This window comes from Chelmon rostratus, chromosome 1, assembly GCF_017976325.1.
Source record: "Chelmon rostratus isolate fCheRos1 chromosome 1, fCheRos1.pri, whole genome shotgun sequence".
In the NCBI taxonomy this organism is placed as follows: Eukaryota; Metazoa; Chordata; class Actinopteri; order Chaetodontiformes; family Chaetodontidae; genus Chelmon; species Chelmon rostratus.
In genome coordinates, this window is record NC_055658.1 from 30,786,885 (window position 1) to 30,804,238 (window position 17,354).

Below are 17,354 nucleotides of genomic sequence, written 5' to 3' on the forward strand. Positions count from 1 at the left end.
GTGTTATTGTTTATGGAATCATATTAGAGGTGATCGTATTGTGTTGTCACTGTAATTTCTAATCAAAATGTAAGTTTGATTATTTTCTCTGATACATTTCAGGATAGACGATGATACTGAATTAAATATTTTAATTATGTATATGATATATATGTTTGTATACGACCAATTAGCAGCAGCTAATAATGTTTTGAAGGAAACGTAATGGTGGCAGAACTACAGAAACCGAGAACGGCCAGGTCCGCATAAATTTTTTTTTTACCGTTTTCTCGTGATAACGAACTAAGTTATTTGGTTCTCAGCATAGACTGGTTCTCGATTTCGGGGTTTCTAGACAGACAAAACCCTAACGAAGGCTAGTGCTAATTTAGCACAATGTAGCTTGATAAAGTGTTTATTAGCAGTGATGTGATGAGTGTGTTTACATTATGGTTAGTGCGGCACAATGCATTACAGTGATCAACTTAAAATGTGTCTATAATCAGAGGAAGTATGCCCCTTTGGATTTAAAGTTCAGGGTTTCCCCCAGTGCTTTATACAGAATGGATAATCTTTTCTTACCCCCCCGCCAGACTAAGCATCGATTGTTTATGATGAACGATACATTGTGAACAACAACTTGTGTTTAAAATCACAGTAACTAGCAAAGCAAACCCTGCTGTCAGCAGACCTAACGAGCGCTGTTCCCGCTCATTTTCCAACTGCTCTGTGCTGTGTTCACTCATGTCGACTAAGTTTTGTTTTGTGACAGCTGTTTTTTAGACAATTTTAATAGTATTTTGAGTATGCTTGTGCAAACATCTTGCCAAATTAGCAGCTAACAGTAAGACATCCTAACAAACAGCACGTTTACAATGAATAACTCCGGACCGGAGCAACACACAGCCTTCAGCGACGATGACAGAGACCATTACGATGCCGAGGTGATTCCTGGAGGACTGACTGCAGCAGCTTCCTTACTAACCTGAGAGCTAACTGCAGCTGCCATTGCTAACATAAAGTTAGCGGCGTCGGCGCTAATGTTAGCTCTGTGAGCACTCCTCTCTCCTGACTCAACTTCTCCGAGTTCTCCGGAGCCAAACTCGGCAAGAAATCCACCTCGGCTCTGTGTTCCCTTGTCATCAAATTGACCGCCGTCCTGTTGGAGGCTCTGTGTGTAGGCTATACGGAAGCCGAGAACCAAATAATTTAATTCGTTGTCAAGGTAAAACGGTCTTTGTTATCTCGAGATAGCTAAATAATAATTCGTTATCAGGAGAAAAAAAAAATTATACGGAGCTGGCTGTTCTCGGCTTCCATACAGAACGACATTTTACATTAACATAATAACTAATGTACCTAGAAAGTCACAGAAATGTTAATACTGAATGTGTGTTTACTGACAACATGTTCGTTTTCCACTAAAATTGGCAATCTGTCAATGCAGTGACTTCAGCAGTATTCAGCTTCTTTATGGTTACAGCACTTGGTTAACGTTTAAGCCTCAACCAAAGTGCTTTTGTTGTCTAAACCTGATCACAGTCTGGATGTGAATCCTGGTTCACATCCAGAAACCGCCTGGTCTCACAGCCCTGCGCATTACACCGACCCGACCACCACCCCGTGACTCTGACGCAGTGTTTCATTCACTCAAACAAACATTGACTCTGAACATCAACCAGGCAGCAATTACGTTTGTCAGCACAACATGATGATGAACACAAATTAGCTGCATATAATAATATTTCAGCCATCTCACCCATCATACCCTGAAGGCAATAAGCTAGGAACAAGTAAATAAACTGGTAGGTTAACTTTTTTCCCCTCTTTTAAAAAATTTCCTTACTTTTTCTTTCATGTTGTTTCCACTTTTGCTGATGCAAATCATAAAATAATTAATACAAACAGGGAAAATGTCCTTATATCCTGGCAATATACTCCCTCCGAGCGACCTTCTAAGGCCATACAGTATGTTGGGGTACTACTCAACCTTGAGTTTAATGGTTTGCTCTCAGTTTGTTTAAATACACACTTTAACTAGCAAATATGAATATAAAAAAGTGCAGGTTCCAATATATTAAAAATGTTGGCTTGACAATATTTTATGAGAAAGGATTTGTATTTAAGACTTCTTAGGCCTCAAGGATGCAGAAAGTATATGTTTGTAAGAAATGCTGAATGCAAACATGGCTGGTTGTTTACAAGAATCAGAATAAAACAAAGCGATCATAGAGCTGCTGACACATGATAACCGTTGGGCCTTCGGAGCCTGGAGCCCTGGTTCAGTTCTAATCCTGCCTGCATGTCATGGAAACATAACTCAGCAAACCTCCAGGTGCAAAATTTTCCTAATATTCTCGCTCAACATTGAAAAATAGAGTCTACAACCATGTTAGCAGCTCTGAGCTGCACTTACTGTAGGCACAGCGGTGCTTTGAGCTAAATGCTAACCATAGCATGCTAACATGTCCAAAACGACAATGCTAACATGCTGATGTTTAGCAGTTTCACCACCTCAGTTTAGCATATTAGCATGCTAACATTTGCTAATTAGCACTAAACGCAGAGTGCAGGCTGATGGAATCATTATTAGCTTAGCAGGTATTTAAAAATGAATAATTAAAATTCTGGACTGATGATGGCGCTAGAGGAAAAGTCAGAGGATCAGCAGGAACTTGAGGGTCTGTACCAAATTTCACGGAAATTCGTGCAGAAGTCGTTGAGATATTTCAGTCTGGACCAAAGTATTGCACAGACCAACATTGCCATCCCATAAGCTATGCCTCTAGCATCGTTAAAAAACAATGGAGGGCTCATTTATGCACCACAGCAGCGCATGAATAAAGGGAGTGCCGACAATACGTGTGACATACTACTTGATTTTCCCACCACCCAACACCTAAAGGCTGAGTGGGTGTTCACAGAGCGTGACGGACGTAACAGGAGGCTGAAGCTGACAGGCAGAGACACAGATGAGTGATGGCTGCAACAGAAAAGAGGCTGTCAGGAAGCTGAGCAGCAATATTAAAGACCCTTCACACACACACACACACACACACACACACACAGGTATAATATTATCCACTGCTAGATTCCCCTCACGCACACACAACAGATATGCTGGCAGGGAGTCAAAAGGGAAAAAGGGCAAAGCAAACAATATCCACAGTCGTGCAGGCAGATGCATCATGAGTGGGCAGTCATATAATGCTGCTGTGTCAGCAGGTGTAGTTCCTTGTGTCACAACTGCATTAATACATTATTAACTACACTTACAACTCATGTAATGTCAATTTTTGTTGCCTCCTCTTTGTTCTTTAAAAGTTTTTCCCTCTCTTGGGGATTTCGTTAATGATGCTGAACCAACAGAAGGGCCGGTTATGAGTTTCTCTCCCACACTGCACATGCTTGGCTTACAGTAATCTGTTTCTCCATTGATTTCTGCCTGTGAGGGGCTCAAATACACAGCAAATCACAGAGACGTGCTTCGAGAGGCGATACGCGCGGGTCACAACAATGAAGAGGAAACTGATCGACACGGTTCAGAGAATAACCTGCAGGGACGGCGTGCAATCTGTGTCACTGTCAGCTATCTAATGAGCAGTTCAAATTTTAATGACACACGCCTTAAAAATTTCCAGCATTTGTTCTGGGTGTAGTTTAAGAGGACGTGTGCTGGTTAATAATTCAGCAGTTAATATTGATCCGTCCCAGAGCTTCTCTGCAGTCGGGGCTGTACATCAAGAAGGAGGGTCCCCTGCTCCAGAGCCTTTCATCTGGACCCGACAACACACACCAACACACACGTGCATGTGTGTGAGTGCACACATAGAGACCGAAAGAGGTGAAAGACAGTGAAATTACTGGAAGGAGAGCTGCACGGTGAAAGAAGACAGGCTGCAGGGATGTTTGTAATGTCTTTGGGTGGAGGACAGACACAGTCAGTTACCAGTTCTTTAGGTGCATCTTTAGGTGCAACAACACTGCAGTAAAACTCATTTACAAGCTTATAATGTTATTTAAATGAGTTATAAGCCTCAAGTGTTTTGAGGTTGTAGTGTAGGGGTGGTGCTGTATAGGAAAACATTACGCTAAAAGATATTTGTAAGATTCTGTCCACTGCACATGCAGCACATGACAGAAGAAGTAATCAGTGCTATAAATTTATATTTGTCGTCTCATCTGGGCTGCAGCCAATTTCATTTTCATTGCTAGCTATATTTTATTTAAAATTATCAATCGTTTGGGTTATAAAATGTAATAAATCAGTGAAAAATGCTTGTCAGAGTCTTCAAATTGCTCTTTTTATCCGACAGAAAGTCAAAAATCTAAACCTAATCGATTTACAATGACATAAAAAGAAACACTAAAAGCTTGAACAAGTGAATGTTTTGGGGCTTTTGTATGACAAGTGACAAGTTAAATGATTAATTCATTCCCAAAACTGATGGATTATTGATTATTTTCCTGTCAATGAATTGACTTTTTGTTTCAGCACTATTTATTGTGGGGGGTTTCTTCAGTCCACCATCCATCCATCAGTCTGGGGAAGTTTAACCAGCAGGTAATTGGCCTGCAGAGAGCTGAGGGCTGACGCATTTAGATGTTAGACAAACACTAGCTTAATGAAAGCGATTGACGTTTTCACATGCATTGTAACAGGAGAATTTGTTGCATAGTCAGACTGTTTGCAGTTGAGGAAATGCAAAGGGACAAAAAGAGGTGAGATTAGCTGCGTCTTTGCAACCTAACACATCAAAACATCATCTGTTAACAAAAGATATATACACATATATACATTTTTTCTGTACAGCACTTTGGTCCACTTTGTTTTTTAAAGTCCTTTATAAATAAAGTTGGATTGGATTGGATATACATACATACACACATATGTGTGTATGTGTAACAAAGATTATATATACACACATATATATATATTTCCTTGTTACCTTTCTTACCAGAAAATGCCTTTGTAGCTTAGCCATGCTAGCAGCCCTGTGAGGCTGTACATAGGCTAAGCAGTGATGTGAGTTAAATGCTAAAGCTAATTTATTAATGCTTATAATGACAATGTCAACATACTGTTCTTTAGCAGGTAGACCTATAATGTTTGCCGTGTTCATCATCTTAGTTTGCCCTGTTTGTTGGCATGCTAGCATTTGCTAATTAGCACAATTAGCACAAAGTGCAGCTAAAACTGATAGGAATTTGTTTTGCTGGTATTTGGCTATAAAGTAAAACAGACAACGGTAATTACAATACTAATGGGAAAGTTAAAAATGTGTTATGATGCAATTCTTTGTGAGGGATCATCATCAATACAAACAACATCTCATTAGGATACATCCTCTGGGAACAACGAACGCTTTACAAAATGTTGCCGATCCACCCAATACTTGTTGAGATATTTTAGTCTGGACCAAAGTGGTGGAAAGTTCTGGCATCTGCTGGTAGAGTTAATGGGATAATTTGAGTGGCTGAATTAGTGTTTGGTTTGCATCCATCAGCCTCGACTGATGACACTTGACTGAAACCGACTGACTCACGTAAAGCCTGTGCCATCAGTGTGTGGGAGTATTTCCAGGTTTTCCTGACCTTGGGTTACGATACCACACTCGCTCAGAGACGTACATCTAACAGCTGAGGCTTAGAATACCGCTGCTGCCTTTCAGATGAACTGCTCCACGCAGGCCACAGAAAATAGAGTCGCTCAAGTTGAAAGCACCCAGTCATGGTGGCGATGCTTCTTCAGAGAAACACATTAGTCTACAAATGCTGAAAAACCATGTGACCTTGACCAGCTGCTGTGTGTGTGTGTGTGTGCGTGCGCTTCCACGTGTGAGAGAATTGAGAGTGATGTAAGGAGCAGAGGAGGGAGGAGAGGAGGGCTGGAATAGCTGAGACATTCAGGGGAGAGAAAAACAGCACGTCTGGAGAGAAGGGCGCGGCAGGCCGGGCGTCCGAGCTGGATGGCGAACAGCTGCCTGACATTTAGAGGAGACTGGCGGTTATATGAGATGATGCCGCATCAGTGCTGCTTCAACAGAGTGGACATGATGCACTTGAGTTTCACTAACAGGCTTTTTACAGAGGGGGTTAAAATACTGCAGCAACCGCAGGCTTTGCAAATAGCTTTTTATAATCAGGAGACCTGAGGGGGGTGAAACTTTTCTTTCCTGCATCTTAAAGTTGATCAATGACTCATCACATTTAAGTTTGTGCATGTTTTTTTTTCTGCCCCCCTGCTTTGTGAGCTATTTCTGTATCAAAGAGAATTATTTTCTGTGTGATCCAAAAAAAAAAAAAAGTTATAAAGGGACAGAATGATGCATGTCTTCTGACGGGGACGGTAAGCAGCGACATCCATCTCTGTGAATCAGCATCAGTCTGTGATTCATGGTTTAGAGCCGGTCAGCTCGGCACAGCTAAGAGTCTATTTTAGTTTGTTTCTGTCCCACCCAGCAGCAGCTGTTTGAGTCACAGCTGTTTGAAAAGTCCCCTCCCCAGAACAGAAAATCCACTCGCCTCCCACTAAACAATAATACCCAACTTCATAGGTCTAAATAAACCACATTTTAACATCGTCCACCTCCACAGTAAACTTGATATTTGGGATGGACTTGAATCAGTGAACGAACATTTTTAAGTTATCTTTAAAACATGTTTTGCCCTGTTTACTTGAAAATTAATACGTAGCCTCTATAGCAATATATACCACATAACAGCACTGATCATTATCCATACAGCAGACAGTGATGGTCTCTGAATCGGATTTTCCTGCCGCTGGTTTAGTTTAATTTCTGCTGTTTCTAAATCAGTTTGCAGAGAGCTGAAGGAGGTAATAACTCACTCTGAACATCAGCTTTATCTGCTTTCGGTTACGTTATCGATTGGTCACATTTCAAATCAACATGCACACAGAAATTCATCACCACCGACAGCACAGCCAACAGTAGCATGTTGCATCTAACGTGCTAAATGTTTGCATGTTGAAGCTTCAGCTAACTAACTACATTCTATATGAAACGGCAGAAAGTTGTGAAACAGCCATCTCAGTGTTCCTCTTGCTTTCAAACTCGTATTTTGCTTGATTTTATTATTCTGTATAATCTGTTTTTAGCTATAATTCATTATTTTATGATGCTTTATCCATTATATATTTTCATCCTTATTCTACTCTATTTTAGCTATATTTCATTATTTATTCTATAGTTTTATGCAATGTTTTTTTTTTATTATCAAGTGGGTTTTATTCTCCATCTTATTTTACATTCGTTTTTCATCTGTTTTTATGTCCATTCTGTCTTTTCTATGTAAAACACTCACTGCATGCGATTTCTTTCTTGTTAGCACTTTGAGCTGCAGTTCATGTATGAAAGGTGCTACACATTTAGTTTCTTTCGATCAGTTGGGTTTTAATCAATTGATTCAGCTCAGTTTCAGCCTCTGAAAGCAGGCAGCTGTTTTCAGCCAAAAGTCCCAGATAAACCCACTGTACATGACACAAAGCTAGCAGGTCGACCCCCTCTGTCCTGAGACCCTCGATTCAGATAATGAACTCTCCCCCCAAAAAAACTTTACCAGGAACACTGGAAGAAACCTGGAGAGGAGTCTGTCCATCATGTCTCCCAGGATGGACAGACAGGAAGTAGATGTCACATGTGCAGAAAAGAAAAAAACAAGCTGGTGAAGAGAGAGGAGCATCCAGCAACATCAGGTCAGTGGAGACAGAAGACTCTGATGTGATGCTGCTCTGCATCTGCTGGACCGTTAGCTGTGTGCTAACATGTTAGCCATAACAGCTTAAAGGTGGTAAAACATCAGGCCTGCAGCAGCTTCAACAAGCCAAATCCCTTTTTTTTCACTGACTCGTCTCAGTCCGAGCTGAAAATTAAACTTTATTAAATCCAAACCACCCGAGAGGGACGAGGACGAATTAGCTGACCGGCAGGAGTTTCCCTGTACAATTAAAAACACATAGTGGCTATTTCATAAGCTGATTAATGGGCCTATTTTTAGACCCAGTAAAAAAAAAAATCGGATTACTTTCAGGCGGCTTCAGCTTTTCTCCCCATGACCTGTTATTTACTGCATCTCCATCTTAAATGTTCTGATGCTTTTCTGAGATGAGAAAGTTGCATCAATCAAAACAAAATGAGATAAAGCAAATATCAGATCTGTGTGCAGCGATGAGGAGGCTGCAACCTTCCTCACATTAATACATGAAACAAAGCTAAATGTCATATTTCCATCATGTTTTCCACTTTGGTTTCCATCATTTGAGCTTTGACTGGAACATTTTAAATTATTTACTCTTGCACTGGTTTCATTGCACCAGCAACAGTGGATGAAAATGCATTAATCTGCATTTTCTGATGCAGACTTTCTATTAAAATTTGTGCTATATTTGGATAGAAAAGTGGAACCATTTAGACACTCATGTTGGAAAATAGGCCCATGAGTTAACATCCCATTAAGAAAATATGAAGAATCAAATTTAAAAACAAATTTAGAGATGTTTTTTGATTCTGGTCAACATTTGGTGACGGGTGTGTTCAGGGGGACTCGTGACCTCAGTATTTCTAAGATCCTGGGTACGGCCCTGGATTAAATATCACCATTTGCACCATCACCAGAAACTCGCCATGTTATCGTCCTGACGGGAAGTCGACTCGAGTTGAGAACTTCCCGGTGCACTTGAATGCCGCATCACCACTTCGCATCTGAAATGGGAGCGTACGACGGGTTCCTGAACGCAGCACGAGCCAGCAGAGTGTAGGTGTTGAGCTGTAGCAGGCCGACCCTGCCTCCATCTCCATCCGCAGCCCAGCAGCAGCAGCAGCAGCAGCAGCAGCACCGCCCCTCCCTCTGCTCCATCCTCACTGAAGGACGGTAAGACACCGCCGTTTATCTCCGGTTTAGACGCCCTCACAGGCTGCAGGCGATGCGGTGCAGTGCCGCCGGTTCTCCGCTGTCTGCTCACACCCGCCGCGGTGTCTCGGAGGCTCGGAGGCTGACCGGACTGCTGCGCTGATCAGGCGGCTTGTTTTCTGACGCCGCACCGTTAATCCGGAGCGTCAGCCTGCAGATACTGAAGGAATCTGATGCATGAAGACGGGACATTTTAACAGTGATACAGGCTTGATGCTTTCAGAGGCCGTGGAGGAAATATAAAGTGAGTAACATCGCGGTTAATGATGATCCATTTCACTGCATATAGTTGTTTATCTCGATCTAATAGAGGACGATCATTTCCTACAGAAATACTGAATCCTCCCAGCACAACCCCAGGTGACAAAATCCACCCAGACAGACAGAAATGTGATGTTTTCTTTAACATTTAAACATTTTAATATGTTTTCTGTCAATAAGTGATGGCCTAAATGGAGGTTTTAAAGCCTTTCTCACAATGTCAGGGACATAATTTGGGTGGAATCCTTTTATTTTATGTTATTACTTTTTTGTTAGGCCAAAAAACAGTCAAATAAAAGCTTGTTCAGTCAGATATTGTAGAATTTAAACTCCTCCTCAGTTTGTGAAAAGCCACAGATGTGCAGAAATAAGACGGATGATGACCTCTGTGTTGTGGGTTTGGGCCACAGCCCTCCTCTCTGATATTTACTTCTTTCTCTTGTGATCATGGAGGATGATGATGATGCAGTTCGAGTGGTGCAGGCCTTCAGCCTCTCTTATGTGTGAACAGCCTCTCTGACTCACAACCCACACTTCATGCTCACTTGTCAGCGCGCTGGCTGCTCTCAGTTCAGCTGAGTAAATTTGGGTGACCTGATTTTTAAGGTGGGAATGAGGCGTCTTCTGACCTGGAGGCAGCATCTGAGGCTCGCTGGCCGCGAAGCCGAGTCTCTGCTGGTCAGCAGCTCATTCGATCGTGTGAAAACTGTTTGGATTAGACTTCGCTCTCTGAATAACCCCAAACTTATGCAACCGACTAGACAAAAATGTCCAAAAATAGAGAGCGGCACACAGACGCCTGACAGCTGTTTTAATCCCAAAACAGGCAAAGCGGATTATTTCTGTACAGTTTGTTTTATTTACATGATGGAAACGCCATATTTCTGTGAGGTCACTGGTACAGATTGACACAAGTGAGTCAGTTCATCAATCAGCAGCTCGATTAAAGCAACCAATGACGAGTTCGATAGCAGATTAAAATTTAAGTAACATCCATGTTTTATATGGCTTAAATTTAAACACGGTTTAGTTTTGGACTTTTAGTTATACAAGTGCAACTTTCAATCACCAATTAATTATTTTCCGATTGATCGTCATCATCTGCTGATTATTTTTTACAATTAATTGACTGTTTGCTGTATAAAATGTCATAAAATAGTGACACAATATTCCAGAGCCGAAACAATTCATCGTTTAATCGACAAAAAATAAAATATATATATATATATCTGGCAAACCTTTTAATAATCAATCAATCCATTAAATCGTGAGGGCTACAGTTACATTCATTACTGATGAAAGTGCTGATTATTTTCTTGATTGATCATTTATTCTATAAAATGTCAGTGTGACCAGTGAAGGATAAGTTGACGACCAACAGTCCGAAACCCAAAGACGTTTATTTACTCTCACGTGAGACGAAGCAAAGCAGCAAATCGTCACGTTTGAGAGGCTGAACAGAAAACTTTCGACATTTTGATTTGAAAAATGACAAAAACGATTAATCGATTGTCAAATGGCTTCAGGTCTTCTGTTGTTTCTGTTGAGCTGCAGTCGGTTGGACGTCACCTTGTGGTCTGAGGACGTTTTTCACCATTTTCACACAATTTAAAATGCAAATTAAAGCGACTGATCAAAAAATGTAAATAATCGTTAGTCGCAGCCCTGTTTGCACTGCTAACCAGCCGGTGGTTTATTATTAGCACCTGAACTGGACGCTGTCTTTGAAAAGTCCTTGAGGCGTCTTCATCGTCCACACGGACCGAAGCAGGACGAGCTGCTCAGGTCATGTGATCATGTTTGCTGTGAGGGACGTGCTGTCATAACGTCTAAAGCCGACTGAATCACATCAGAGATTGTATTCTTTGTATTATTATTGGATTCTCCTGTAGACGAACACACACGCGCACACACACACCGCCCTGCAGTATGCACTGTGGACTCCCATGATGCCTCTGGGTGGGTGAGGCAGAGTGCTGAGCTCAGCAGGATCAGGCTGGGTGGAGCGTGGACACACTGGATGCAACAGCAGCAAGGCTGGTGGTTTCTTTCTGGTTTGGTAGAGGTGTGGCCCTCGACCTCCACCCGCGTGACACGTGAAACCAGCACGGATGAAGCGGTGGTGCATCATTCCTGTCTCTGCAGAGCTTTCTGGTGATTGGCTGGCGATGTTCTGTGTCGTACTGAAAAGACCAAGCCCAGCAGTGAATGTATCTGTGTGCACCACAGCCTGATGGATCTTCCTCCTCTGGGCTCCATTAAACCCCATCAATGAGCCCCATTTTGCACTGGCTCCTTCATCACCATGAACACACACACACACCGTAGTTTGTCCCACACACACCGTCCTGCTGCAACAAACACCCACTACAGCACCAAACGTGGATTAATCCGCCGCTGAAAATAGTCCCCGATAAATGCTCTATTTCCTCCTGTTTGAGTAACACTGGATAAAAGCTACAGTGAGCAGCGGTTTTAGAAAACTCCTGAACCTTTTTAAAGATGAAACCACGCGTGTGTGAGCTGGTTTTTAAAGGTTGATGTCTTCATTAGGGACCAGTGGACTTCAGACTGCGTCACACAGGCTCAGGAGGTCAGAAAGTATGAGAGAGACGGTTTGGTTTGCTGATCATGAGACTTGCTAACAATAAAATAATGTGGTTGCTCACCTTCTGTTACCCGAGGAGAGATTTTTTTTTTTGATGGGTGGAAGAAGTGAAATATACTCATGTTACAGTGACACGGTGAGACATCTGGAGATGTGTCACCGTGGCGTTCTAGGATAAGGTTGAGGTATTAATGACACTTGCTGAAATCCAGGCTGATCCGGATGTTTGCTGCTGTTTTTGAAGCTTTCATAGAGCCCAGTTTGTGCTTCCTCACGCTGTCAGCTGTAATTACACTCTGGGTCCGTTCACACCGGAGCTTTCCATCTCAACGTCTCACACAGGCCATCTTTTGATGGATCACCTTGAAACTGTCCTGAGTGCAGCCGTCTGACGAAGCACAGCATCGCTGCTCGTTCAGTCACGTTTGAGCTCAGGCTGTTCTTTTTAAAGGTTGTGTGTCCACAGCGAGAGCAGCGACCCTTTGGTCGTGATGTTGTGACGATATCAATTAAAAGTTGGGCTAAGCCGAGTGAAGCAGTGGGAAAGATTATTCATGTGTAACGCAGAAGCAGCAGCAGACGAGGCTGTTTTGATAATTAAACTGAATGTCAGATTAAGAGCAGCGTTCATCAGTTATGTTCAAACTTCCTTTGATGTTAAATTATTTTCTTTTTTGTTTTGTCAGTTTGAAATATTGAACGAAACCTAAAACTGGACGTTGAGATACAAACCTGATTCCAAAACAGCTGTGACGCCATGTAAGACATCAATAAATCAGAATGAGATCACCTGCTGATGCTTTCTGACATAAACTCAACTGAAAACGGTCCAAAGTCAAAATATTTAATGTTTAATTTTTGTAAATTTCTGCTTATTCTGAATCTGATGCAGCAACACGTTTCATCAAGTAACTCAAGACTGGGAAAGATGTGGAACGCTCCAAAAACACCTGTTTGGAGCGTTCCACAGGTAAACAGGTTGATTGGTAACAGGTGATAGCATCATGATTGAAAGGCTCAGTGGTTCACAGCGAGGATGGAGCGAGGGTCAACACTTTGTCAACACGTGATTGGATAAAGAAGATAAATATCTGGACTCAGGAACACTTCAGGAAACAGTTTGATTATTAATGATTGACTCTGTTTTATTAATGCTTTACAGAGTTCAGACTGTTTTGTTTTCAAATTTTAGAATTTACCCAATAAATCAAACATCACTCACAGCAGAACATTAAGCTCGCGATTGGATCTGTCCTCGTCAGAAATCATGGCAGCACTGGTTGTCTGTTGAAATGACAAACGAAGCCTCAAACTTAAAGACCAACGATTGTGATTCATCTTCTACCAACAGTCAAAAGGCTTCATGCCAGAGTGTTTCTGTGTTCTTATCCGAAACTCCATGAATGACACCTGTTCATGAGCGCTCGTCAGATCTCACCAGCACAGACTGGAAGTTACGTGTCATTAACTTCTTCAATTAAAAACTGTAAATTCAAAATCATACTAACAAGCAGTTCTCATGAAATGAGGAATAATCACAAATGAACACAATCACTCATTTCTTTTCAGTGAAACTAGTTTTTCAGAGCAGTTTCTCAGAATTGTGACGATTCATCCTGGAGCGTTCAACGTCTATTTAAGTGTCAGAAGTGTTCGGACAGTAAGGCTCCAACTAACCATTGTTTTCACTGTCCATTAATCTGATGATTATTTTTTACTATTTTACAAAGTCTATGAGACGTCAATAAATTGTGAAAAATGCTCATCACAGCTTCCCAGAGCCCAAAGTGACGTCTTCAGTGTTCTTCTTTTATCCAACCAACAGTCCAAAACCCAAAAACTCTCCATTTACTTTCATAAGTGACAAAGAAAAGCAGCAAATCCCATAATTTGACTGAAAGACTGAAACGATTCATTGACTATCAAAACGGTTGCAGATCAATTATCCTTCAGTCGACTAATCGATTAATCGACTAATCATTGCAGCTCTATCCAACAGACGGTCACATGACGCGCTCTGTAAATATAAATTACCTGCAACTTTTGAGGCTTTTCAGTTTCACATTTTGTACGAATTTGCCTAAATGATCTAAGGACAGCCAATCGGGAGTGAGTCCCGCTTGACTCCTGGATTCAGAAGCAGGCTGGAATCAATGATGCGCTTTGAAACACGATTCCGTCGACGTAGATTATATCTGTACACGTTTGGAGCTCTAGAAGAATGAACCACGCAGTCAGCTGGCGGTTAATAAAGTGAAGACTGCTGCTGCACCACAGGCTCTAATTCAGGCTCACCTGAGAGCTGCATCCGTGTTAATTCATCTGCCGGTGAAAGCAGCAGGTACAAATCACCTGCATGTCACAGTCCCGTCCCTCTGAGGACATGTACACCGGCAGGCTTTTTTTTTTTAATACTGTCCATGTTGCTGGGAGACATGATTCACTTTAATGTTCCAGAGCTTCAGTGCGCCGCGCTCGTTTGTGTGTTCTGCTCAGTTTGTGTACGGTCTGATGGACGAGGAGGTAATTGACGAATCGGGACAGAGCAGGGACTTATTGATGTATGAATCAATCATGATCCCCGACAGGAGAAGCGTCACCTCTGCTTCAGCTGGTGTGTCCACCTGAAGGTTGCTCTTCAAACCCAACACTGGCTGAATGTGATGGAATGATTCACTGTACATCACAAAGCTGCTTCATATAAAACTGCACGTTTCCCTCCAACCAAACACACTTTCGGACTGGAAAATCTCGACCACGAGCCGTGTTTCTGTCCGTCGTCAAGAAAAATTTAAGCGAAATTTTGAAATGGCACGAGAAAAAACTAAAATATTAATTAGATGCATTTCCGTAAACTGGTTTGGAGCGAGTAAACCGGCCACGAAAAGCGAAGTTTTGTAAGAAGTTGGCAGAGCTGAAGAAGAAGAATGGTAAAAACACGAGTCGCCTCAGCCACATGAGAGAAAAGAGGAGAGAGGTCTGCAGGAATCTGTGTTGTTTGGGCAGGTTGTGATTGTCCTGTTGTACTGCGTTTTCGTTCGTTATGGGAATAATCAGAGAGACATCGACAGCAGAGACAGCTTCTTCTTCTTCTTCTTCTTTGGGCTTTGTAGCAGAAACAGCTGATCATCAAGTTAAGTTCGCTACGTCGGAGCTTATTCGTCAAAGCTGTTTCCATCTGCGATTTTTCAAAATGTGCATAAAAGCACCTTGATGGAGGCGCAGCTACAACAAACAGTGACTATTAGACCTTTTCTGTGGTATTAATGACAGCGTGGCCAAAGAGCTTCAGTCCATCCAGCGTTCCCTGCCGTCACTAAAAACCCTCTCAATGACCTGACGATGAGGCTTCATGCTGCTGTTCTGAAGGTGCGGTGTCGTTTATCGTGCTGCCACTCCGAGTGAACCAGCTTATGGGTCATAAACAAAAGCTTCTGCCAGCTGGGAAGCGAATGAGCAGCGACCTGCCAGACACAATAACAAGAGCATAATTAGTTTGTTGTCGGGAGCCAGAAAACGTCTTTGATAGCTCGACTCGTTCTGCTGCTGCAGAATGTGGCCGCAGTCGCTGCTGCTTCTTCTTCCTGGCGTATCCGTGAAGGCGCCGAACCAACGCAGGCCACGCTTTCCTGCTGCATTTCTACAGCGCATGTGGGACATGGTCTACTTTTACCATGAGGCTCACAAACAAGCACTCAGCTGACATCCCTCCTGACCTCAGGTGGTGTCTGAAGCTGTGGCAGGAAATGTGTCGCCGCCGCCACCTCGGACAGTAGCGGCTGCAAACCGCTTCCCATCATGCACCACAGGCACGAGTGTGTAGGCTCGCTGTGCTTTTGATTTGTTCCTTAATGCTGCAAACACCCACTCACTATTAGACTTCTCTCTCTGTTCAAGTGAAGAAGGAAGCTTTTCTTCTGCACCATCTTATTATGTAAAGCTCAGTTTAAGTATATATATATTTATATATAGTAATATAAGACAGAAGACAAGATGGAAGTCCGTTCTGGATTCATTCTGGAAACATTATCAGCACATTTAGTTGCTGTTCTGAAGCTTTTAAAATGCCTTATCTCGTAATAATGACTCACTTATTACTACCAGACAGAGATATAATGCCACTGCCTGATTTAACCTGTCTTCATTCCGTCCTTGGTCTGAGACAGCGGTCCTGATGTGGTTGAGATGTTTAGGTCTGTGAAGTGAAGAGGCAGAATCCGGCATGTCGTCGTCAGATAGTTTACGTATTAAACACTCAGAGTGACAGTAAGTGTTATCACGGGTGCTTGGCTTGTTCCAGTGGAAGGTACAGTTACCTGTTGAGGTTCTCCGTTTGTTCAGGAGCAGCTAAACCAGCACAGGACGCTTCGTGTTTTCAGTCGTACGTCAGAAATGAATCCAAACTGTCAAAATGTGTGACTGTTGAAATACTGTGATGATGACAGCTCTCAAAATACAACCCTGATTCTTAAAGCGCTGGCTGCTGCATAAAACATGAATGAAACAGAATGTGACCACCTGTTGATCCTTTCTGAGGTTTGACCTCAGCAGCTTCATTGGTTTTTGTAAATATCTGCTGATTCTGAATCTGATGCAGCAACATGTTTCTAACACGCCGGGACAGGAGCAACTAAAGACTGGGAAAGATGTGGAACGCTCCAAAAACACCTGTTTGGATCATTCCACAGGTAAACAGGCTGATTGGTAACAGGTGATAGCATCATGGTTGAAAGGCTCAGTGGTTCACAGCGAGGATGGAGCGAGGGTCAACACTTTGTCAACACGTGATTGGATGAAGAGATTAATACCTGGACTCAGGAATACTTTAGGAAATGACTGAATTCTGAGTCCAGACTTTTTTGGAATTGGAGTATCTGATTGGTCACAGAATACGGGGTCAGAGATCGTCAGTCATAATCCTCCCAAGTCTCCTTTTGTTTTCTTTGGTGAATCCAATGAAAAACCAGCAGCTCATGATCTTTACAGACATATGCAGTGAATATTCAGATATGTTATATATGTATGCAGAATCAGCTGCAAAAGCTTTTGTCACAGTGGAGACTTTAATTTATTATTTTCTCAGTATTATCAAGGCCGAAACTCTAGTTCATAAAATCACAACAGCTGCTGAGCTCGCGTGTCAGATCCATCTCCATGACAACTCAGTATAGTTCAGTTGATGAAGCTGATGTGACGCTGCTGACCCTCGGGTGGGTTTGTTTTGTCCGAGAGATTCGTGTGATTCTTTTGGGTTCGGTTCCCGAACGCTCGGCTGTGGTTCAGTGTGTTAGAGTGCATTTTTACAGCCGACGTCCTCCATCGCCCACACTGACCAGTCGTTATCCAGTTGTTTTGAAGAGGACTGTGCTGGTCTCTAATGCACCGGCCATAACCTGATGTGTGGTGCTGGAGTCACTTTATCGCTCAGAGCCAGCAGAGCTGACGAAGGGCCACAGCTCCACTCCGTTATCAGGCTGCGGTATTCAGCCGGATGAGAGGCTCGAGCCACAGAGGCCCAGACTGCATCCGTCCAGCGTTTGTTTCCATGATAACAGTCTGAATGAGCAGTGGGCAC